Source organism: Balaenoptera musculus, chromosome 11 (assembly GCF_009873245.2).
Source record: "Balaenoptera musculus isolate JJ_BM4_2016_0621 chromosome 11, mBalMus1.pri.v3, whole genome shotgun sequence".
NCBI classification, from domain to species: Eukaryota; Metazoa; Chordata; class Mammalia; order Artiodactyla; family Balaenopteridae; genus Balaenoptera; species Balaenoptera musculus.
In genome coordinates this window covers 91,939,808-91,965,598 of record NC_045795.1, presented here as the reverse complement: position 1 = coordinate 91,965,598, position 25,791 = coordinate 91,939,808, and the positions used below count along the sequence as shown (strand labels likewise).

Sequence of the window (25,791 nt, the reverse complement as noted above, 5' to 3'; positions counted from 1 at the left end):
GGTGGGAGAGCACGAGAGAGAGAGAGAGAGAGAGAGAGAGAGAGAGAGAGATAGAGATAGAATTACCAGGAGTCTTCTCCCTTTAGTAGAGGTCACAACCAACCTGAGGGGGTACATCAGTAAGGCATCTGGGGAATACAGGCCCTGACTTTTCTCTTTTCTGGTTCTCTGTCCATGCGTTTCTCTGGATAACCTCAGTGGGAAGCCACAGAGCAGGTGCCTTGCTTCAGGTCCTCCAGGTCAGCAGCTGGGGTGCCGAGCAGGGTGGAGGAGAGTAGGGAGTGGATCTGGAAGGCTACATGGGAATTTCCAGCATGCCATCTCATCTTCTCATGTCTGGAATTTTGAAAACACAGATGTAGGATGTATAGACAAAAACTAATTAAACAAGGTAAACTTTGCTGTCAGGTAAACTCTGTGTTATCACTAAAATGAAAAATGTGTGAGGGAATTGAAGGCTCTGTTTCTGCTTTTCCAGGTTTACTAAGCACCACATGTTGATTCTTACATTAGCGGCTTTCTAACTGTGTGATCTTGAGCAAGATGCTTAGCCTCTCTGTTTCAGCTTTCTTATCTGTAGAGTGGATATAATCATAGTGGTTTTCCTACAGATTAGGTTAAATAATTTATGTTCAGCTCCTAGCACACGGCCTGGTACATAATAAATGTACCCATTAAATATTAGGGTTTATCCTCTATTGTTATGAAAACTATTCTCCAAGCCCACGAAAGTCAAGCTGCAATCACTGTGTTAGTCAGATCAGAAGTCACTAATTACTAACGGCCAATACAAGAAGTGAGGCTGAGTATCAAGGAACATTCTAGGACTGGCCATCCTCTTTCATTTTTGCTTATCCAATTCTCCACTTCAAGTTCTAGCCAAAAAAGCACCTTTTTATAAAGCGTTGTCTGAGTTCTGCACCCCACAGACTATCATCTTTCAATCTATAGCATTCTTCTTAGAAGCCAAATACTATATTGTGTGGTTATAAACCACCTAATACAGGCTTCCTGTTGTACAGAAATATGTATTTCTATCTACCCAGCTAGATCAGAAGCTTTTTGAAGATAGACATAATTGTTTAAAAAAAATTCTTAGAAGTATTTATTAATCTATCCATCTTTCCTTCCTTTCCCTCCCTCCCTCCTTCTCTTCCTTTCTTCTTTCTCTCCTTCCCCACTCCTTTCTTCATCCTATCAATTAAGCTGTATTAATTTATTAAGGACCTAACAGGTACTTATGCTATTGCTGCGGGGATGCACATGGAAGGAAAAGACACAGACTCTACCTTTATAGAGCTTAAGATACAGTTGAGGAGATAGGACACATGAATATATTAACTACAGTCATAATTATTCCATGTATAATACTATACAATGTAGAAAATAGTAAGCACTTTTAGAAAATTACAGTTGAAGTCTCTGGATATTTAAACTACAGAAAGATAAGCTTTGAAGAATAGGGAAGACCTCAGCAAGAAAAGAGTTGATGAAGGGCCAGAAATTAAGATAAGAGGAGGGACTTCCCTGGTGGCGCAGTGGTTAAGAATCCGCCTGCCAATGCAGGGGACATGGGCTCTAGCCCTGGTCTGGGAAGATCCCTCATGCCGCTGAGCAACTAAGCCCGAGTGCCACAACTACTGAGCCTGTGCTCTAGAGCCCGCGAGTCACAACTACTGAGCCCGCCTGCCACAATTACTGAGGCCCGTGCACCTAGAGCCCATGCTCCGCAACAGGAGAAGTCACTGCAATGAGAAGCCCACACACTGCAACGAAGAGTAGCCCCTGCTCGCCGAAACTAGAGAAAGCCTACACGCAGCGACGAAGACCCAACACAGCCAAGAATAAATAAATTTATATATATATAAAAAAAAAAGGATAAGAGGATACCCTCACTGCTGGCGAAGAAGGGAATGAGCCATAACGGCAAATGAAGGCTGGGCTGTACCATTACTGCTGTGGGGTTTCCGGGATATTTGCTACAGTAACGTTAGCCTGGAGAAGCTTGTATTCCAGCTCAGGGCTTGGGCACTGACCTGTTTACCGGAACTTTCCAGATGAACATCTTCTAGTATTAAGATGTTTCCAACCATGATTACTGATGTTTCTGACAGACTCCTGATTTTTCACAATCAAGTTTGGAGTGATGAGTTGGTACCAGTGGATGTCTTTGTATGGATTTAATGATGTTAAGGAGCATAGCCCAGATATTATTATGTGCAAGTATCACATTTTAAGTAAAACTCACATTCTCTGCCTCTTTCTGAAAAAAAATCTATATCAGAGTCTATGGAGCTCAAAGAACAGGAGGGGGTCACATGGCTGTGTGATGCAAATTAATTATATAATAATTACAGCTGGAAAATAATTAACCAGATCTGTGCTATCAAATGAAAACAGAGAACAGGGGAGGAAACACAGATAACTGACTTGCTAGATAAACATCCTGAGACTTTCTCCAATTATAGCATATAATATGCAACATAAAATATGTATGCAACTATGGAGAAAGAGAAGGTGCTTCGTGCTGTTGCCCATCTTTTATTAAGCAATTTGTTAGGTAATGCCTATTAATGATATTAATAGCTGACATTTCTGGAGTATTTAATATGTGTTGGCCACTGTTAGCCAACACACACAATAGCACTGTGTACACATATAATAGTATTTAATTGATTATTGAGACAATGCAACTTTAGGTTGAAGTTGGTTGAGAAATGAGGGGGAAGTGAAAACAACATGAGCAACTCTTTAGAGAAATTTGGCTGTGAAACGAAGATGAAAAAGGAGTAGAAGGAGGAAGTTGTAGGTGAAATTGTATAAGATATTCTTTCTTCCACTTTTCACCTGGGCAAACAGGTGCACAGAGTTTATGTGACCCAACCAATATTTAACAGAGTCAGTAAAGGAATTTCAAATGCTTGTACTGGCTTCTAGGGCAGTAGATCATCTTTTGCCAGCTGACAACACCGTTCCCTCAAATCAGGAAAGCATGGAAACTGCAGAATCCATGTTGGACTTCTGAGAGAAGGTTGTGGAACATGGTGAGGTTTTTCCTAGGAGCCCTGAATCAGAGTGAGGTTAGGGAGAAGTCGTCTTCATTCTTATTTTTATGTTTTATAGTCACTGGAAGAATGTTCTAACCTTAGTAGGCCCTCAGTAAATAACAACAGTAACAAAAACATTTATAGGTCACTTACCCTGTCAAGTCCTAATCTGAAGCTTTATACACATCATATCATCTTATTTCATCTTCACAACAATGCTATGAAGTATATGATGTTATTATCTCCATTTTAAAGATAAAGATATTTAAGCCCAGAGAAGTAAATTTCTGTAAGAATATATTTCTACTAAAATTGAGTTTAGTCTTTGGGTCCAAAGTCCAGATTATTAACCACCACTACTTCTTATAGTATCTTGCTGGGGGAGGGAGTGGAGATGTATATGGTAAGGGGGTGGTTTAAAGTCCACAACTATCTGTTTTTATCCAGCTCCTAATTTGGAAGCAAAGTAGTTTCTCCTCAAGTTACTATTAACTGGACACTATATTGGGGCAGATTCTGATCTATTCTTATGCCATCTCATGACTCACAGGGAATAGGCTTGCTTAGGTTTTTGCTAAAGACTCCAGTGGCGAAAGTCTGTTTTTCTGTCACCAGTGGGTTAAAAAAATCCATTTTCTGAAGATCTAGTACATCAGATGTGAAGTGAATGCTACAAATCTGCTTAATGAGTCTTGAATGTGAACAGTGTATTGGCATATTTAAGACAAATTGCAATTGTCAGAAATTCCTTTGTGGCTTCCTCTTGAGGCCTGTGAGTGGAGGCAAGTTAACTCTATGGTTCTCTGGCAGTTTTAATTTTTACAATTTTTTCTCTTTTGGTTTGAAACCATGAAGAATGAATTAGCTGCAGGATGCTTTTTGGTGGATGGAGGAAATATTCTGAAGGCCTCAAAATGAAATACTGTACAAACATTTAGCTAATATGATCATGCAATGGTCAGGGAAAAAAGGTACTGTGCATAAAAATATGGAGATATTTATTACAGAAAAAATAGTGTACATTTAGAGTCCCAGAAAGCTTTCAGAGGAAACAGCTTCCTTTGCTTTTGAGAGCCATTAATCATTGCCACACAAAGGATATTTCTAGTATTGGAGATAGAAGAATACAAGAGAAATACATCTAAGCATTCTTTTTGAAATGAAATAGAGAATTAAACAAAGAAATAGATTTTCAGGCTCTACTGCATTTTAATATATAATGATGTGTGTCCATATATGTTCATACCCTTGAAATGTATATGTATGTTGGTGCTTAATCTACCTTATTAGAGACATCAACTACTTAGAAGCAAGTGTGCTTCTAGAAGGAACATAATTATTTTGCTCCTCTGAAGAGATGTCTTCAAGAATGGCCTCAGTAAGTGAAATACCTCAACACCTGCAATGAGCAGTACTGCTGTGGGACCCTCAGTTTCCATATGAGGCTCTCCCACTGAGCTCTTCTGATGTTCACTTCGTTGTGAAGTTTAGCATTAAAGATGAAAGTGGTGTGAAGCAATTTTGGAGAAAGGAAGCTTTGAAATCTCAACCCCGGGGGGAAGATAAATTATTCTTCTAGGTACTTTGGCAGGGGCGCTGTTTTGAAAGGCAAGAGGCCAGAGAAGGCCTGAAAAATCATGGCCATTGTTTCTGACAGCTTTTGGGGTGTTGATCAGATTAAGCAAGACCAGGAGGCTGCATTTTCAGTGAGCCCTGAGAAGCCGTGGGAGCCTATCTCTGGGTGTGCCACACCAGCCCCTGGCTGTTGTCAGTCTGATGGATCGCTGGAGCTAAAGCTTTAGGTGCAGGGACAGCTGGGGGTAGGAAAGGGTGGCACTCCTGAGAGAACTCTGGTTAATCTAGGTACTCAGAGGTTTTGGACGCCGCAGGGTAAATGTGGTATGTTTTCCTGGAGGGTCAGTTTTACTAGAAGATTAGAGGTGCAAATCATCTTTTTGATATTAAAGGGAGCAACACAGATGTATTGTGAATCGGAAGGCAAAAATTGCATAAATTTTAAAGATAGAACTAGAGATTGTAAGGAAATAATAAGCTTGTAGTAGGTTAGATTCTGATCGCCTCCTTTCCACCCGATCCCAGTGAGTATATGAAAACTCTAGTCTACCTTTAAGGGCCCCTGTGTTGGGCATCTTTGAGCAATTAAATACAATTGAACCCAGAAAGGATAAAAGAGTTTCTGTTGCTTAAACTGAAAGTTTTAAATTGAAATTTGTGGTTGAAAATTGTCAGTCTACAGGCTGATTCTGACAGGTCAAATTTAATCAACGGACACGTTTTGTTTGATCCATGCAGTGTTAATTTTTTCAATTAGTTGCTAGAATTTGTAAAACAAAGTCCTCATAATAGTCCAGTTTCTCTTAAAAAAAAGGAAAGTTTGGCAACACCCAGCGTGGTCTCTTGCATGGCAGTACTCAACTAGAGCTAAATAGTGTTGCTGCCTTCAAAACAGTATGCTTCCAGCCCACCGCACTTACCACCTAGCCCAGTTCTCTCACTGCTATCTGCCCGATCTCTATAGACATTTCCATTTGTGACCCATTCTTCAGCCATGATACCCCTGGGGTTTTTCTCGTGGCCTTATCTTTATAGGATTCATCTTTTCATTTTGGTCTTGTGCCCTGCTGTAGACCATGGTTATGGTAATCTATAAAGTTTTCTTTGCATTCTGAGAACTAATCCTTACTGAGGTGTAGGTATTAAGTGTGCACAGACAAGCTGCTGTGTGTTATGGCAGTATGAAGACTGAGCCTGTAAGCTGGTGTTTGCTACTTTGAAAGGGACCTACAAAAACTGTCCATGCCCACATTTCACCCATTTTTGACTAGGTGAATATAACTCTTTATGTTATCATTTATTTTAAAACTTAGTGTGAAAGAGGCATGTGTCAATTTTGGTATAGAGGAGAAAGTGTAGAGAACTTGGTTGCTTGTCAGCTATAGTGTTGGAGAAAGACCATTAGATAGGGAATTAAGGTCCTTGGATTATAATCCCAACTCTTCACTTACTGTTCATTCTCAGGTGTGAGGACTAAGTTGGTGATGCTTGGCTTCCTCGTCTTATGTGGATTATATCACCTGCCTGTTCTATCTCACAGACTCCCTGAGAATCTCAACTATAATAATACAAAGAAACCAGCTTAGAAAACCATAGAAAACTTTACAGATTTAGGCATCACGTTCGTATGAAATCCTAAAATGGTGGGTTATGTCTATGTAATTCTCTTTGACCAATATAATCCCCACGACAGTTAATTATATTTCCTGATGGTGATGTAGTTTCCGTTTTTAAAGACTGAAGAGAGAATTCAGTTACAACAAGATGTATCTTTATTGGCCAAGTAGGGCCTTAAAATGATAAAAGAGTGTCTTACTATCCCTTTCTCAATGAATACCAGAGTTATTTACCACTAGCTCCAAACAAGAAATAATAAAGTTATATAAAAATGTGTTGGATTTTTATAGGCTTGGAGGTCACTGGGATCCAGCTTTATATTCATTATTTGCTAACACCATTTTTCTTTCACGCACTGAATTTGTGAGGGTCTTTTTCCTTTCAGGCAATCAGAAATATGAATTTGTTTTATATTGATCTGCTTATGGTAGCTGGTGTAACAGCATCTTGTAGTAGACATGCTGCAGGTCATATCTTCTTTTACCTTTTATAAAAATTTTAGTGTTTCTCGTCGGTGGGAAAAAACATCAATGTTTCTCCTTGAACAATTCTGAACAAGTCTTTTGATGTTTTCTGGTTTAGCTCTTGAATCTTGTGTGGTGTGGATTACAAAGAAAAGAGACATTAGGGATTCTTTCATCAATCTCATTCTTCAGAGATTTCAAAAGAAAACTTTGAAAGGCACTAGATTTTCTGCAGCTAAGGAGGCTTCTGGCATGTACATTCATAGAGATGGCTTGCACAATAATCCTTTTTAACAAGAAAGCAGAACACCATTTGTTCTGTTACTCATGGTTGGCATTTTAAAAGCCATTTTAAATCTTGAAACCTAGAGTCCAAGACCTATGGATACACTATATCCTGTACAAAATTGTTTCTTTTTAAATTCAATAATTATGTCTTTGAAAAAGCCAAGAAATTGTTAAGAGATTTGTATTTTATATAGATTTGTCCTGTATAAGTACTTTCAAATTGCATTGTAGGTGACACAGAATTACCCTAGACTCTCTTATTGAGAAATACATTATTTATGATCAGTACCGCACTCAATGTTTATTTTCCTGTTTCAACATTGCTGCTATTTGGTCATATGGTCCTGTGTTTCTTTTCTTTTCTTTTTTTTTAAACATCTTTATTGGAGTATAATTGCTTTACATTGTTGTGTTAGTTTCTGCTGTGTAACAAAGTGAATCAGCTATACGTATACATATATCCCCATATCCTCTCCCTCTTGCGTCTCCCTCCCACCCTCCCTATCCGACCCCTCTAGGTGGTCACAAAGCACTGAGCTGATCTCCCTGTGCTATGTGGCTGCTTCCCACTAGCTATTTTACATTTGGTAGTATATATATGTCCATGCCACTCTCTCACTTCATCCTAGCTTACCCTTCCCCCTCCCCGTGTCCTCAAGTCCATTCTCTATGTCTGCGTCTTTATTCCTGTCCTGCCCCTAGGTTCTTCAGAACCTTTTTTTTTTTTTTTAGATTCCATATATATGTGTTAGCATACAGTATTTGTTTTTCTTTTTCTGACTTACTTCACTCTGTATGACAGACTCTAAGTCCATCCACCTCACTACAAATAACTCAATTTCGCTTCTTTTTATGGCTGAGTAATATTCCATTGTATATATGTGCCACATCTTCTTTATCCATTAATCTGTCGATGGACACTTAGGTTGCTTCCATGTCTTGGCTATTGTAAATAGTGCTGCAGTGAACATTGTGGTACATGCTTCTTTTTGTATTATGGTTTTCTCAGGGTATATGCCCAGTAGTGGGATTGCTAGGTCATATGGTAGCTCTATTTTTAGTTTTTAAGCAACCTCCATACTGTTCTCCACAGTGGCTGTATCAATTTACATTCCCACCAACAGTGCAAGAGGGTTCCCTTTTCTCCACACCCCCTCCAGCATTTATTGTTTGTAGATTTTTTGATGATGGCCATTCTGACTGGTGTGAGGTGATACCTCATTGTAGTTTTGATTTGCATTTCTCTAATGATTAGTGATATTGAGCATCCTTTCATGTGTTTATTGGCATCTGTATATCTTATTTGGAGAAATGTCTATTTAGGTCTTCTGACCATTTTTGGATTGGGTTGTTTGTTTTTTGATATTGAGCTGCATGAGCTGCTTGTATATTTTGGAGATTAATCCTTTGTCCATTGCTTCGTTTGCAAATGTTTTCTCCCATTCTGCAGTCTGTTTTTTCTTCTTGTTTATGGTTTCCTTTGCAGTGGAAAAACTTTTAAGTTTCATTAGATTCTGTTTGTTTATTTTTGTTTTTATTTCCATTTCTCTAGGAGGTGGGTCAAAAAGAATCTTGCTGTGATTTATGTCATAGAGTGTTCTGCCTATGTTTTCCTCTAAGAGTTTGATAGTGTCTGGCCTTACATTTAGGTCTTTAATCCACTTTGAGTTTATTTTTGTGTATGGTGTTAGGAGTGTTCTAATTTCATTCTTTTACATGTAGCTGTCCAGTTTTCCCAGCACCACTTATTGAAGAGACTGTCTTTTCTCCATTGTATATTCTTGCCTCCTTTATCAAAGATAAGGTGACCATATGTGTGTGGGTTTATCTCTGGGCTTTCTATCCTGTTCCATTGATTTATATTTCTATTTTTGTGCCAGTACCATACTGACTTGATTACTGTAGCTTTGTAATATAGTCTGAAGTCCGGGAGCCTGATTCCTCCAGCTCCGTTCTTCTTTCTCAAGATTGCTGTGACTATTCGGGGTCTTTTGTGTTTCCATACAAATTGTGAAAGTTTTTGTTCTAGTTCTGTGAAAAATGCCATTGGTAGTTCATTAAGAATTGCATTGAATCTGTAGATTGCTTTGGGTAGTAGAGTCATTTTCACAATGTTGATTCTTCCAATCCAAGAACGTGGTATATCTCTCCATCTGTTTGTATCATCTTTAATTTCTTTCATCAGTGTCTTATAGTTTTCTGCATACAGGTCTTTTGTCTCCTTAGGTAGGTTTATTCCTAGGTATTTTATTCTTTTTCTTGCAGTGGTAAATGGGAGTGTTTCCTTAATTTCTCTTCCAGGTTTTTCATCATTAGTGTATAGGAATGCAAGAGACTTCTGTGCATTAATTTTGTATCCTGCTACTTTACCAAATTCACTGATTAGCTCTAGTAGTTTTCTGGTAGCATCTTTAGGATTCTGTATGTATAGTATCATGTCATCTGCAAACAGTGACAGTTTTACGTCTTCTTTCTGATTTGGATTCCTTTTATTTCCTTTATGTCTCTGATCGCTGTGGCTAAAACTTCCAAAACTATGTTGAATAACAGTGGTGAGAGTGGGCAACCTTGTCTTGTTCCTGATCTTAGTGGAAATGGTTTCAGTTTTCCACCATTGAAAATGATGTTGGCTGTGCCTTTGTCATATATGGCCTTTATTATGTTGAGGTAAGTTCCCTCTATGCCTACTTTCTGGAGAGTTTTTATCATAAATGGCGGTTGAATTTTGTCAGAAGCTCTTTCTGCATCTCTTGAGATGATCATTTGGTTTTTATTCTTCAGTTTGTTAATATGATGTATCACATTGATTGATTTGCGTATATTGAAGAATCCTTGCATTCCTGGGATAAACCCCACTTGATCATGGTGTATGCTCCTTTTAGTGTGCTCCTGGATTCTGTTTGCTAGTATTTTGTTGACGATTTTTGCATCTATGTTCATCAGTGATATTGGCTTGTAGTTTTCTTTTTTTGTGACATCTTTGTCTGGTTTTGGTGTCAGGGTGATAGTGGACTCGTAGAATGAGTTTGGGGGTGTTCTTTCCTCTGCTATATTTTGGAAGATTTTGCGAAGGATAGGTGTTAGCTCTTCTCTAAATGTTTGATAGAATTCACCTGTGAACCCATCTGGTCCTGGGCTTTCATTTGTTGGAAGATTCTTAATCACAGTTCCAATTTCAGTGCTTGTGATTGGTCTGTTTATATTTTCTATTTCTTCCTGGTTCAGGCTTGGAAGGTTATACCTTTCTAAGAATTTGTCCATTTCTTCCAGGTTGTCCATTATATTGGCATAGAGTTGCTTGTAGTAGTCTCTTAGGATGCTTTGTATTTCTGCGGTGTCTGTTGTAACTTCTCCTTTTTCATTTCTAATTTTATTGATTTGAGTCCTCTCCTTCTTTTTCTTGATGAGTCTGGCTAATGGTTTATCAATTTTGTTTATATTCTCAAAGAACCAGCTTTTAGTTTTATTGATCTTTGCTGTTGTTTTCTTTGTTTGTTTCACTTATTTCTGATCTGATCTTTATGATTTCTTTCCTTCTGCTAACTTTGGGTTTTGTTTGTTCTTTCTCTAGTTCCTTTAAGTGAAAGGTTAGATTGTTTACTTGAGATTTTTCTTGTTTCTTGAGGGAGGCTTGTATAGCTATAAACTTCCCTCTTAGAACTGCTTTTGCTGCATCCCATAGCTTTTGGATCGTTGTGTTTTCATTGTCATTTGTCTCTAGGTATTTTTTGATTTCCTCTTTGACTTCTTCAGTGATCTCTTGGTTATTTAGTAACATATTGTTTAGCCTCCATGTGTTTGTGTTTTTTACGTTTTTTTCCCTGTAATTCATTTCTAATCTCATAGCGTTGTGGTCAGAAAAGATGCTTGATATGATTTCAGTTTTCTTAAGTTTACTGAGGCTTGATTTGTGACCCAAGATGTGATCTATCCTGGAGAATGTTCCGTGCGCACTTGAGAAGAACGTGTAATCTGCTCTTTTTGGATGGAATGTCCTATAAATATCAATTAAATCTATCTGGTCTATTGTGTCATTTAAAGCTTCTGTTTCCTTATTTACTTTCATTTTGGATGATCTGTCCATTGGTGTAAGTGAGGTGTTAAAGTCCCCCACTATTATTGTGTTACTGTCGATTTCCTCTTTTATAGCTGTTAGCAGTTGCCTTATGTATTGAGGTGCTCCTATGTTGGGTGCATATATATTTAGAATTGTTATATCTTCTTCTTGGATTGATCCCTTGATCATTATGTAGTGTCCTTCTTTGTCTCTTGTAACATTCTTTATTTTAAAGTCTATTTTATCTGATATGAGTATAGCTACTCCAGCTTTCTTTTGATTTCTATTTGCATGGAATATCTTTTTCCATCCCCTCACTTTCAGTCTGTATGTGTCCCTAGGTCTGAAGTGGGTCTCCTGTAGACAGCATATATATGGGTCTTGTTTTTGTATCCATTCAGCAAGCCTGTGTCTTTTGGTTGGAGCTTTTAATCCATTCACGTTTAAGGTAATTATTGATATGTACGTTCCTATGACCATTTTCTTAATTGTTTTGGGTTTGTTTTTGTAGGTCCTTTTCTTCTCTTGTGTTTCCCACTTAGAGAAGTTCCTTTAGCATTGGTTGTAGAGCTGGTTTGGTGGTGCTGAATTCTCTTAGCTTTTGCTTGTCTGTAAAGCTTTTGATTTCTCCATCAAATCTAAATGAGATCCTTGCCGGGTAGAGTAATCTTGGTTGTAGGTTCTTCCCTTTCATCACTTTAAGTATATCATGCCACTCCCTTCTGGCTTGTAGAGTTTCTGCTGAGAAATCAGCTGTTAACCTTATCAGAGTTCCCTTGTATGTTATTTGTCGTTCTTCTGTTGTTGCTTTCAATAATTTTTCTTTGTCTTTAATTTTTGCCAATTTGGTTACTATGTGTCTCGACGTGTTTCTCCTTGAGTTTATCCCGTATGGGACTCACTGTGCTTCCTGGACTTGGGTGGCTATTTCCTTTCCCATGTTAGGGAAGTTTTCGACTATAATCTCTTCAAATATTTTCTCGGGTCCTTTCTCTCTCTCTTCTCCTTCTGGGACCCCTATAATGTGAATGTTGTTGTGTTTAATGTTGTCCCAGAGGTCTCTTAGGCTGTCTTCATTTCTTTTCATTCTTATTTCTTTAGTCTGTTCTGCAGCAGTGAATTCCACCATTCTGTCTTCCAGGTCACGTGTCCGTTCTTCTGCCTCAGTTATTCTGCTATTGATTCCTTCTAGTGTAGTTTTCATTTCAGTTATTGTATTGTTCATCTCTGTTTGTTTGTTCTTTAATTCTTCTAGATCTTTTAAAACATTTCTTGCATCTTCTCGATCTTTGCCTCTATTCTTTTTCCGAGGTCCTGGATCATCTTCACTATCATTATTCTGAATTCTTTTTTTGGAATGTTACCTATCTCAACTTCATTTAGTTGTTTTTCTGGGGTTTTATCTTGTTCCTTCATCTGGTACATAGCCCTCTGCCTTTTCATCTTGTCTGTCTTTCTGTGAATGTGGTTTTTGTTCCACAGGCTGCAGGACTGTAGTTCTTGCTTCTGCTGTCTGCCCTCTGGTGGATGAGGCTATCTAAGAGGCTTGATGGAAGGGACTGGTGATGGGTAGAGCTGAATGTTGCTCTGGTGGGCAGAGCTCAGTAAAACTTTAATCCACTTGACTGTTGATGGGTGGGGCTGGGTTCCCTCCCTGTTGGTTGTTTGGCCTGAGGCAACCCATCACTGGAGGCTACCTGGGCTCTTTGGTGGGGCTAATGACAGACTCTGGGAGGGCTCACGCCAAGGAGTACTTCCCAGAATTTCTGCTGCCAGTGTCCTTGTCCCCACGGTGAGCCACAGCCCCCCCCCCCGCCCACCTCTGCAGAAGACCCTCCAACACTAGCAGGTAGGTCTGGTTCGGTCTCCCCTGGGGTCACTGCTCCTTCCCCTCGGTCCTGATGCACACCCTACTTTGTGTGTACCCTCCAAGAGTGGAGTCTCTGTTTCCCCTAGTCCCATCAAAGTCCTGCAGTCAATTCCCAGTAGGCTTCAAAGTCTGATTCTCTATGAATTCCTCCTCCCGTTGCCGGACCTCCAGGTTGGGAAGCCTGACGTGGGGCTCAGAACCTTCACTCCAGTGGGTGGACTTCTGTGGTATAAGTGTTCTCCAGTCTTTGAGTCACCCACCCAGCAGTTATGGGATTTGATTTTGCTGTGATTGCGCCCCTCCTACCATCTCACTGTGGCTTCTCCTTTGTCTTTGGATGTGGGGTATGTTTTTTGGTGAGTTCCAGTGTCTTCCTGTCAATGATTGTCCAGCAGCTAGTTGTGATTCTGGTGTTCTCGCAAGAGGGAGTGAGAGCACGTCCTTCTACTCCGCCGTCTTGGTTCCTCCTCAGTCACCCTGTGTTTGAAGAACTTACTTTGTCTTCAAAGCCTAGCTCACATCCTAACCTCTCCATAATGACTTTTCTGGTTTCTTCAATTGAAGGTAATTTTTCACTACACTGAAATCCCTCTTTTATTAAGTGTATCATTTTCTAAAGAATTTGAAAAAGAAAAGGTACATGTATATGTATAACTGAATCACTTTGCTGTATACCTGAAACTAACACAACATTGTAAATCAATTATACTCCCCCCCCACCAAAAAAAAAAAAACTAGAAAAAAAAAGGTATTATTTTCTACCTTGTCTTAATGGCTACTAAGGTACATTTCATATCTCCCCTATCTATATTTATACCATCTTTCTATCTCCAGTACAGATTCATATTACTCTGTCTTAATAAGTATTAATACATAGTTTTGAATGAGTGAGTAACAGAATGGATGAATAAATGAGGTTAACACCAAAAGTCTGATAGCCTTCTCTACCGTTATCTTTTCTTCTCTTAAAATAAATGGTCTACAGTCAATGTATTTTACCATCACACATCCCTCATAAATTTTATTTCTTCCAGACAATTTTGACTCTCCCTCTTATTTATTTGCTGTATCCAGATTTATTTAGGCATAACTTAGATTTGTTTCCTTCATTCCCACTGTCAAAATCCAGGTCCAGGGCCTTATTGTATTATTCTTGGATGTATGCTGCAGCTTGCTAGCTAGTTATCTTGTTTTGAATTTCTTTTTAATTCCTATTTTGGACGTACATCAGCCTAATCTACCTAAAATAGAATTTCAGTATTTCTCCCCTATTTTAGAACTAAGAATCCTTTCCAACAGCCCATAGACTAAAATTCATACTCAAACTGGCATTTAAAGCTCTTCAATAACTGGGTATAATTTACGGATTCAACCTTGCCTTTGGAATTTTTGATTCCTCTTTTTAGAATTCTTAGTCCTCATCATCTGATTCCTTTGCCTAAAAAAAAAGTTCAAATCTGGTTTTCTTTCAGTTTTCCAGCCTTGCTCCTTGCTGCTTTCTCCTCCATACCCTGAACTCTATCCACCACTAAACTGTTTGCAATTCTCAGATCACTTAAACATCCATGCCTTTGCAAGTTATATTTATTCTGTCTAGAGAAACTTCTCTCTCTTATGACATATATTCCTACTCATTCTGTTAGAATTATCATAATCATTACCCTCTTTGTAGTGTTTTTTTCCTCATCCTTCTCTGCTCCCCAACCATTGTTAGGCATTCATTTTCTGTGCTTCTATTTTCATAGCTGTAGCACAATATGTATCACAGTGAATTATTGACTAGTCTCTTTCATTTTCAGATTGAGAGTTTTTTGAGGTCAAGGGCATAGTTTCACTTTATTTGTATCTCTTGGGCCTAAGGGTGATTAGTACACAATAAGTTATCAGCAAATATTAATGTACAGTGCTATCAATATGGCTAACATTTATTGCATACTTGCTTTGTGCTGGGTATTACTTTGTGTGATTTCATGTAATTTAATCCTCATAACAGCCTTCTGAGGTAGTCCTTCTTAATATCATTATTTTACACATGAGGAAATTTAGAGGCTCAGGGAGGTTAAGTAACTTACCTAAAGACAAAAAACTACATGACAGAACAAGGATCAGAAACCAGGCTACCAAATTGCAAAGCTCATACTTTTAAGCATTGCACATATTTATTCATTTCTATCTCTAAACATTGGCATGTTTGTGGAAGAACTTCCTCCCTAATTTTTTCTTTTTTATCAAATTTAAGGCACAGGTCAAAATCTAATTCCTACTCATTCCTTCCATGACTGTATCAGTCTTACCTTCTTGCATTTACTTATTTGGCCATATGTTGCACAAAGTTCAGTACTTTAACATGAATGGCTTGACATGTATTAATTTAAAAATCCATTTCTTGATTCTTTCTGGACTTGGATTGTGATCTTTATTTAAATGACACTCTACCCCCAGCCCCATGTAACACACAGTTATCACAGTTATGGATACTTAATAGCACTTAGCTAAAAATTCTTGGTTTAATACCACATGTAGTTGGGATTTTTTTGGTTTTTTTTTCCTTTTGTGAGTCTCTCTAAGTTGGAGGTAGGTTAGGAATCTGACAGGGTTAACTACTTTGAAGACTCATCCTTGTCAAATTCTCTTTACTAAGGAAAGGGTTACCTATTTTCAACAATGAGGAAACAGAAAGAAAAATAGGCCTGGCACATCAAAACAGTGATCCCACCAAATGCATACACTCTCTGTTCTTGAAAGAGTCCTTTGAAGTCATAAAATTCACCTCCCTCTGAAAACAGAAGGGGAACTGAGGGAGACCCTATGTTGCTACCTGCCATGCTCATAATCCCCTGGCCTGTACAGCAGAGCCTGGCCAGTGAACTTGGATCTCCTGGTTATTTCAGGTCCTATGCTCTGCTATGAAAAGAGGCATCTGTGAGTGAACATGTAAAGGGTCAAATGCAAATACTTTGCACTTAAGAGTGTTCCAGAATGGAACCCTAGCCCTGTGTGGAATTGTTTTTTAGATGCCACAGGGTTTCAAAGGAGACTATGACAGCGAGCTATGGGTCAGGACAAGCAGCCAAACAGCCCTAAGAGGGGATTAAGAATTGATTGTTGATAGTTTGTCTCTACCACATGTCAGGCCAAGTGGCTGCAGCTGGCCAGGGTGCCAGGGAGGATTTTCCAGTCTCTTCCTCTACTCTATGCTGACTTGGCCTTTTGGGAGAAGGGGTGATAATTGCATGACAAAGTGACTAAAATGTATTACATCTGTCCTTTGAAGGGTCCAAGGATTACTTAGTCATTTCCTGAAGATGTTTTCTTCTTAAAGAAAATTACATGCTCAAAAAATACAGTTGAAATGAAAATGGAGTATTCAGAATAATGAATGTGTTTGAAGTAGCTGTGATGTTTATGTCCTTGTGAGTAAATGATGGTCCCAAAGGGCATCCTACATAACCATTATTACCAGTGAATATATTGCACATACTTGTCCAGCCAAGCTGCCAATTGTGGCAGAATTATTATTTTTTTCTTTTAGATTCTGATAAATGCTGTTTAATTTCAATAAAAATGAATTTTTGTTCAAGTGACGAAGGGCTATTATCCTGTTTGAGGTTGTTTTAAAGGCTGCAACAGGTTCTTTTGTCAACAGCATAACACCTTGTAATGGTTTAAAATAAGTATTCAGTTTGAACACACATACAAAAAGAAGTCTTTTGAAGGAGGATGGAGGCCAAAGACAGAGAGCAGTGATGAATTCTTAAAGCTGCATTTAGTTCCGTATGTATCTCTTTTCTTTTCTTTTCCCTGCCACATAGATGCATATATATTTTCATGCACGTATACACAGCTTTTAGGAAAGTATATCCTATCTAATATTCATTAAGCCATTATCATGTTTATAAAGCACATGTTATGAGAGATATAAGGAGCTTAAAATCTTTAGGGAAGATACTACATATATATGAATTATATATTAATCATTAATTTATTAATTTAACAGGTGTTAATAGAGCAGCTACTATGCCAGGCACTATGCTCATGGTGGGAATACATGGTGAAATAATATGTGGTCACTAGACTCATGCAACTTAAAGTTTAGTGGGGGAGACATTTCCAAATTAATTGTTCCTATAAACAGATGTGTAACTAGAGCTGACATAACTGCCCTGAAAGAAAAGAACATGGTTTCATGAGTATGTATAACAAAGGAACCAGTCCAAGATAACAGAAGTGGTCAGGGAATGAAAAGACTTTGGAGCTGAAATTGAAGGATTTCCACAAGGTAAAATGTGGTGAGTATATTAAGGAAGATACTAATAAAACGTGATCAAGGGGTAGGAAAAATGAGGTTTGGGTTGGGAAAGTCAGAGAGACTTTGGTAGAAGGTAGTGGCTGAGTCTTGAATGAGTTGTGAGCTACGTAGGTTAGGGGACCTTTAGAATCTCTGGCATATCAGGTAATAAAAAAATCGATTATTCTTCCTTTGTTCTGCAAAGAAAGCTTTTCATCCAGTGAGTTATTTATTTATTTGTAAAACCCTGCAGTTCCAGGTATAGGATAGGCTTTATTGCTAGAGAGGCACTGAGGGATAGACAAAGAAGAATAAAAGTTCACATTCTGAGACAGATTCAAGAACAAGAACAATGTCCTGTATTTTTCCTGTATCATCCAAGTGTTTTCTACTTACTTACTACATATTATTCTACTAGACCAACTAGCTTCTCTTATTTCTCAAGTGACATTCTTCATCTTGTCTTCTAGACAAGAGGTTCTATAAGGCACAGTTAAAATTCTGGAATGTTGCCAACACTTGTGATTTATGTCCTAAGTAATTGATTACTAATCACAATGAAAGTATTAAATTTTAGGAAAAATTACTTTACAAAATAGAACAGATTCAGGGTTACCCATGTGGAAATAGTGTTCATCCTCTTGAAATCCTAGCTCCTAATGCTTTCTTGAGTAGGAGCAAAAGGGTGTTGTTTCAGGACACGAGAGAATTACACATATACATGTAGTTCATTTTTTTAGTGCCAAAGTTTGTAATGTTGGACATGGCTGTGGAACTGTCTGACAGGTGTGAATGTCATCTGTCACATGTGCCTGGTTGAGAGTCATTGGTAAACCATGAGCTCCTTAAGAGCATAGTGCATGACTTAATTACTTCTTCTTCCCACAGAGACAGATGTTATGTTCATTTGTTCATTCACTCACTCATTCATTCAGCAAATGAGTTTCGTGGTTTTTGCTCCTCACATGTATCTATTTAGCATTAAAGAGCTTGTAGGCATTAAGGCAGCTGGAGAATCTGACTAGGACAGCCAATTTGAAGACTCTGCTTGTCAAATTCTCTTCAGTAAGGAAGGAGCTATGTGCAGTAAAGGCAGAAATCAATTTCTGTGTGTCAGGCTCCATCATAGGTGCTGAGGACTCAACCATGAGAGAAGCATACAAAATAATACCTGTCTTCATGGAACCTACACTTTAGTTGGGGAGATAGAAGTAAATAAAATGAATAAATGAAAATTTTAATGTGCTAGTGATAAATATCATATAAAAAAATAGAGAACAACGAGAGGAGAGGGAAGTAATAGGGAAGTGGTAATGTTGGTGGGGCTGGCAATTTTAGATGGATGTCCCTGGAAGCCCTCACTGAGAAGGTGATATTTGCATGAAGACCTGAAGGAGATAAAGACAGATAATCGTTATTCACAAAGCATTATGAATAAAGTGAATAAAGTGAGTGAATAAAGATTGTCTCAGTGTTAAGTGAGGTTTACCTGGTGGCTCAAGTGGGGAAAGGAATTCAGAATATTATTTTTGCCTATTTCCTGAGGTGAAATGTCAAGTTCATGGCATCATAAAGAGCAGACTGGCCCTGTTTGAGTATGGAAGTGAAAGGAATAGATGGAAAGAAGGAATGGCATGGCAGTGGCTGGAAGAAGGAAATGGTGGAAATAAATCACAGGTGTGCAGAAAGAATGCACACTTAGTACTGAGTTCAGAGGCTGCCTCTAACCCCATCTTCTCACAGGAATCAAACTATGTCTCCCTGCCTTATTAGTCCTTCATTTGTCGTCCTTTCCCCCGCTTAGACCATGCTTCTGCTTAGGAAGATTTGTATTAGACCTTCTTAGAACCAAATAGGCGTATACATTTTTTTTTTTCCTAATCAAACTCTCGATCATTAATTTCCCTTCAAAAACTTTTTCAGGCTGTTAACAAAAATAAATTATCAGTAATTGCTAGTAACGGCTGATTTGTCTGGGATTATCACTGAAGTATAAAATGCAATTTAGAATCTCATTATGATTATTATTCCATTTCATTCACTAAATGTGGTGACCTTCTAATTTAGAAATTTTAAGATGCTTATTAGATAAATGTTAAAATGGTGCTTATATAATTGTAATGATCTTTTTCTAGTTTCTTTTCCATTTGCTTATATACTATTTTGTTTTATTGCCACTGGGGGATGGAGTTGGGAGGTAATCCATTTCTCTCACTGTCTCTTATGAAGCCAGACATTAAAGAGTCTCCCAAAACTGTGAAACAGTGCCACTCTTCTCATTATTTTAGTTTTTGGAAAAATGTAATTTTTTTCACAAAATATTTTATTTATGTTAACATGTAATAATAGGTTTATGATTCTTATTTTTAAATGAGTTCATAAAGTTTAAAGTTTTTCTCAATTTAAATTTCTAATATAGTAAATATCAACAGATATAATTCTGAATAAAAGCTCTTTGGGCTCCTCAGTAATTTTTCAGTTCTCAGACCAAAAAGTTTGAGAACTGTTGATTAGAGGTCAATAGCATAGACGCTGAAATCAGACTGATTGCCTGTCACTGAACACCAGGTGACCCTAAGCAAGTTAAGTCCTGGTGCAGTGCCAGTTACTTCACCTGTAAAATGAGAATGATGATATTACCTATCTCATAGGGCTATTTTGAGGTATAACAGAAGGAAGGTATGTGAAAAGCAATGCATGGCAAGTATTAAGCGTTCAGTAAATGGTAAGTATTGTAATTTGCCCAGCTCTGTGAGATCTGGAAGCTGAGGGAAATCAGACTAAGTACCTTGCTTGAAGTCACACAGAGTCTGTGTGGGAATTTGTCTTCTGAGTCTCACTACTCCACACTGCATCTCCAATACTTCATCAGCTATTGGCTCCAAAGTTGCTCAGAGCAGTAGAATTATCACATTTTGTTTTACCTTTGGAAATTAAGAAGAAAAGATCTTTTCTGTTAGATGTTTTGATCATAATCCTTCTACTTAATTATAACTGTATAACATTTACAGTTCTCTAACCACTTTCAATCCAATTCTCTTCAGCCACACAAGGTAGGCAGAGCAGGTGAATTTGTCTCCATTTAATAGATGAGGAATTCTGGGGCTCAGGGAAGGTTAAATGACTTTCCCAACACTTTCTGACAGATCAGGTATTGGACCCCAGGCTTTATAACTCCCCTGTGTTATATTATGTAGCTGTTCAGCATTGTAAATATCGTCTAATCTAACTTAATTTCACAGAGGAAAATTAGTCCCGGAGAGGTAAAGTGACTTTCCAAGGGTACAAAGTTCCCAAATAAGGTGCAGAAGAAGCCGAAATAGTAAGTGTGGTTTCCAGGTTCTTGTGTTTCTTTGTTTTAGGTTTTAGTTTACCTAAATTTAATAATGGTAATTCCATTTTCCTCTGATTCTGGGTTGTATAAACACTGTGGGGCTTATTGGTTTAGTGTTTTAAATACATATCATAACTGGGGTGATGCATATTTTGCCTCATCAGCTAGGTTGTTTAATGCCCCTTATTCTTGTGTTCTCTGTGTTTAAAATCTCAGCCTCATTTTGCTGTGGATCTTGTTGGAGGCGGCCGGCATTAACTTGCACCAAGGGATACATTGACTGCTTCCCAGATTGAGCTTTATTTCAGACATTTGCAAATTTCAATTTTATACACTTTTTGTGTTTGACTGGTGGTCTATGTATTTGTTTGTTGGTTTTCTGGGAGAAGGAGGAGGGAAAGAATTATGAATTCCAATGTCAAATCATTGGGACATCATCTATTTTTGTAGGAGGAATGTCTAGTGTAACATCAAAATAATAATATTTCTGTCCCTTTTTGGGCCTTGTATCAAAACAGCTTCACGTCTCATATTTGTAGTTCTTTAGTTAAAAAGAAATTTAAAAGACAAAGGAGAACAAAGAACATCGAGTCTCCTTAGCATTATTGTTTTTTCCATGTACTGCCATATGGCATCAGTCTTGTCTAAAGTGGTTTTAGAGAAGTATAAGAAACATGGACATGATTGAGTGTCTAAAAGAATGAACTTTGTTTCACTTATAGTTTTCGACTTTATAATGGTGTAGTCCTTCAAACAGGACTATTCACAACTTAACAAGACACATGGGGATCTCTTACAGGCTAATAATTTGATGCTTGTTTGAGTAGATGTACTTAAGTGTTTGTTCATTTAGAGGTGAGTTTAAGCACTATATGAAATAAAGTAGAGAAAAATCACTACTGGTAGCAGCCCCCCACCTCATCTCTATTGTCTAATCTCCAGCCCCCAAGTATATATTTTAAACTTAGCAACGTCAAAGCCCTCAGCTTCTCACATCTACCTTTGTTTGAAGGCAACCATTTTTTTTCTATTTTCTATTTTACTGACAAAGTATATAGAGTTGCATAAATTTCTCTCATCTTCAACAATAAACAATAGCAACAACTACAGCATATTGATCCTATATCACTCTTCATTGACCATCCCCCATTACTCTGCTCCCTTTTTAGCAGAACTCTTCAAAAAAGTTGTCTGTTCTCACTGTCTCTAGTTATCTTCCCATTCTCTTGAATTCACTTCATTCAGATTTGGAATGTAGTTATTTTGGATGCGCCTTTGTAGGGTCTCACAGAACATCCAAAGCAGTTTAGTAAGTAATTGTTTCCAGCCATATATATTTTTTCCCTAATTGGAGTTCTGGTAAACACATGTTCTTCATCTTATTACATTTATAATAATTTAGTGCCACAAAGACTATATTTCAGCTTCCCCTATATGATATTGCTTGGATTACCCAAGTGGCTGGCCCACCTCTAATATGTTTCTGAATCTATCGTACAGCAATAGATCTTCTATATTAAAATGCGTATGGTAGATAGGCAATGTCTATTTCTTGAATGAATGAATCAAGATACACAATATAAAACTTGTATTTCATTCACTTGTAGTCACTTGAAAATTCAAGATGGTCTTTTTGACACCTTCCTGTTAGGTTAAAATCCAGGAAAGATGTGGGATTGGTGTTTCTGGAGGAAAAAAGTCCTCTTGTCATCTTTAAACAAGATAACCACACACTATGTTTTTTCAAAATATAGGGATCATAACTATAATCCTTTGTTTTTGCAAGGTATGAAAAATGTTAACAAACATTATTTACCGATCTCTAAAATAACCTTGTAAAGTAGTAAGTGCCAGGTGATAACATTCTCAATTTAGAGAGTAATGTTGCTCATTGAACTCAAAAGAGGCTCCGTGAGTCAAAGGTTGCACATTATGCTGTGTGCCGAAGTAGGGAAGAAACTTATGTCTTCTGTTTCTCAGTCCTGTGTTCTGTCTGCTTCATGACGTTACGTTGTTTTTGGAAAAGGTTTAGTTCTAACCAGTCAAGCAATATAAGCATAGACTGTTATAGGGTTCTGGGATGGGAGAGTTGCGTTGTATGCAGATTCTCTATAGCAGGGGTGAGTTATTTCCTCTGAGAAGACATCATTCCGTTGGCTGCTATGACCGACCAGTGAGTAGACAATTGCTCATAGGCAGGTCAGAACCATGAGCTGGTTCTCATTAGCTGATTTTTTCTCTTTGGCAAATTACAGCATTTCCTGAAACATCTGCTCCTGTGTAGCCTCTTCTGTAGTCATTCCATTGGAACTGCTGGAATGACTACAGAAAAGAAAAGAGCCTTGCCTTTTGTGCCACTTGCATATTCCTGGACTTTACTGAGAGAACAATTAGGAGCAAGTAGTGGGGGATCGTGCATTTGCTCATGCTCATGGAGGAGGTGCCTCTCTTCCTTTAATGATGTCCCAAGGAGGTAACGTGGGGACCAGGCACCCAACAAATTTACTATTATTCTACCAAATAATATCCATTTAAAAAGTACCATTTCCTCTATGAAGTGCTTTTTCTTTTTTGAAATAGCAGTATTGTTTTTGTAAAAATGATTCATACTTACCAGAAAAATCCAAAGCAGGTATAAAGTACTAAGAAGAAGAAGGCAAAAATCAACCCAATTCCCACCACTCAGAGAAAACAAGTTAACATTATGGTGAACATCCCACAAAATTCATTTCTCATCTCTTTCCTTTTGGAATGTCTGTGTGGCCAAAGATGATGTCATACTTGTTTCTGGTGTATATTTATATGTCTTATCTTTCCCATAGATTATAAACTCTCTTTAAATAGAGAGATGGAGATGGTGTCTCATATGTTTCTGGGCAGTGTCTTAACAAGGTATTGCATATTTGGTAGGTTTTAAAGACTACTTTGTAAAATATAGAAGTCAGAGATTTAAGTTCTACTTTAAGACCCTAATTTTGGGTAGTCTGTGCTCTCCTTGGAACAGATTGCAAATGGAAGATAGTGATAGCAGAAGACTGAGGAAATTAGATGAAGTCACGAGGCATGTAGATTTTTCTTTGTGTCTCCTGCGTGTTTCACAGTCACAGTGGGGGGCAGTCCACAGATGCCCTGGTGATAAGCTCTGGTCTGCTGATGCATCCTCATAAGCCTAAATAAAACTTCTCACTGTGGGCACTGAGCAGTGACAATCAGCATTTGGGGTTTGATTGCTGAACTTCAGTGCCTTCAGTTTCCAGTGATTTTTAGTAGTGTGTGTCTTGGCAAAAGGACAGGGTATTAGCTCAAATGTCATGTTTAAAGGGTAGGCGGCCTGTCTGCGAGGTTCTAATTGTGTAGCCACCAACGAAGTTTGAATTATAATTTTAATAACAAGTCAGTTTGCAATCTCTTAATCACAAGTGATGTGTTCGAACAAAGCCACATCCCAGCAGATGGCCCCAGATTTCAGCCTTTTCATCATTCATTTTTCTCTAGTGAAATCATACCCATTCTCCCTCCATTCTCCCTAAGCAGAATATAATCTTCTTCTCTTTTGAACCTCTACTTGTTAATAGTTCATAGAGATATTGCACAATTAATATGAGAAATTGAGTTGGTTATTAAATAGTATCCGCATTTAAAAAATAGGCATCGTATACTAATCTCTCTCACTCCACATCAGCAATCCTTGCCTCAGACCTTTGGATGTTGCCAGAGTCAATCTGTTGGAAAATTTTAATTTTAATTTAATTCTATTAATTTTTATTATTTAAAAAATTTTGACTTTTTATTTTAAAATGATTTCAGACATAAAAAATTACAAAAATAATGCAAAGAATTCCCATATATTTTTACCAGGTTCCCCAAATGTTCATATTTTTCCATATTTGCTTTATCATTATCTATCTGTATACAATTTTTCTCCTTACTTGTTGCAGGCATCATCCTTAGGAGAATTTTAGACAAAGACAAAAACGTATTCTTACACTTAGAGTCATTTTGTTGAAGGCTTTTTCTATGGGTTCAATAAATAATATTTTAAAAATAACAAAATACTACTAACACTATTAGCAGTTAATATTCATTGAGTAAATGCTGTGGGCCAGGTATTGTATCAATCAGGGTTCCACCTCAGGTTTCCTGAGGTTTAGGAAAGTTGGGTTCTGCTCCTGGCTCTGTAGCATCCTACCTTGGTCTGCTCAACTTTAGGCAAGTAACACAGCTCTTTTCTGAACTTGTTTCTTTATCTGCAAAATAAGAGGAAATAAATAAATTGATTACTGAAGTCATCACTCCAAGAGGCTTGCACTCACCATTGTCTTGAAATATGTGCAATCACTGGGCTAAGCACTTAATGTACATTACCTCACTGAGTCCTCACAACTCCTATGAGGTTAGTCATTATCATTCCCATTATACAGATGAGCAAACTGAGGTAAGACAATTTAATAACTTGCTCAAGGTTAGAAAATGGAAGAGTCTGGATTTGAACCCAAATAATTAGCCTTTTGAGTCCAAATTCTTAACCTCTGTGTTATACTTCTCTGAAATACATTGGGAAGGTCTTAGTTAAATCTGAATATGTGATTCCTGGTTTACAAAACCAGTACTCTAATAATCCTTGAGCTGGGAAGACTTTAAAACATGTATACAAACCGTCAAGTACAAATATGTGTTTTATGACATATATATGCTTGTTCCTAAGTCTATATTTTTTCTTTCTTTTCATACCATTGTTTGTGTGTTTATTAGAATTTAACGCCTATCAGAAAATTAATAAAAACCTGGATTTTGCCCAGTGGTTTCAATTCAGTGTTGGATTTTGAAGCAGGGCATCCAGCTGTGCTGGACTCAACTGAAAAAAAAAAGGGTTGGTTAAAGTAATATCATAGGTCCATTTATTTGTTAAATATACCTCAATAAAAATAATTTTTAAAAAAGTATTAGAATATGTCCAGAAAGTCTGAATTTAGGGAGAGAGTTGGAGAGAGATAATCTGGGAAGTGCACCACAACACCACCTTGGCTGAGACTCAAGAGGAAGTGAAAAGCTGCTGATATGATCGTTGTGGGTCATAGCCTGTTAGACCCCCTGAGGCATGCTGAAGACATAATTGTGTAATCTTTTGGTGTCCAGCTGTGGCCTTCATTACTAAAACCTGAATTTTCAGAACAAAGCAAATGGAACATATATTCTGTGAAAAGAACACCTTAGTGGTTAGTTAATACCAAAGTTGTCAAAACTGGAAAGA

At 37.7% G+C, this 25,791-nt stretch overlaps 1 long non-coding RNA gene across 1 annotated transcript; it reads right to left on the bottom strand.

Moving 5' to 3' along the window:
- Window positions 1-210: 210 nt before the first annotated feature.
- Window positions 211-24,792, bottom strand: LOC118904208. The gene is made up of 3 exons (XR_005021955.1): window positions 24,730-24,792; window positions 19,995-20,130; window positions 211-336 (listed from the first exon to the last, which is right to left on the bottom strand). It is a non-coding gene; the product is annotated as an uncharacterized LOC118904208 (long non-coding RNA).
- Window positions 24,793-25,791: the final 999 nt, after the last annotated feature.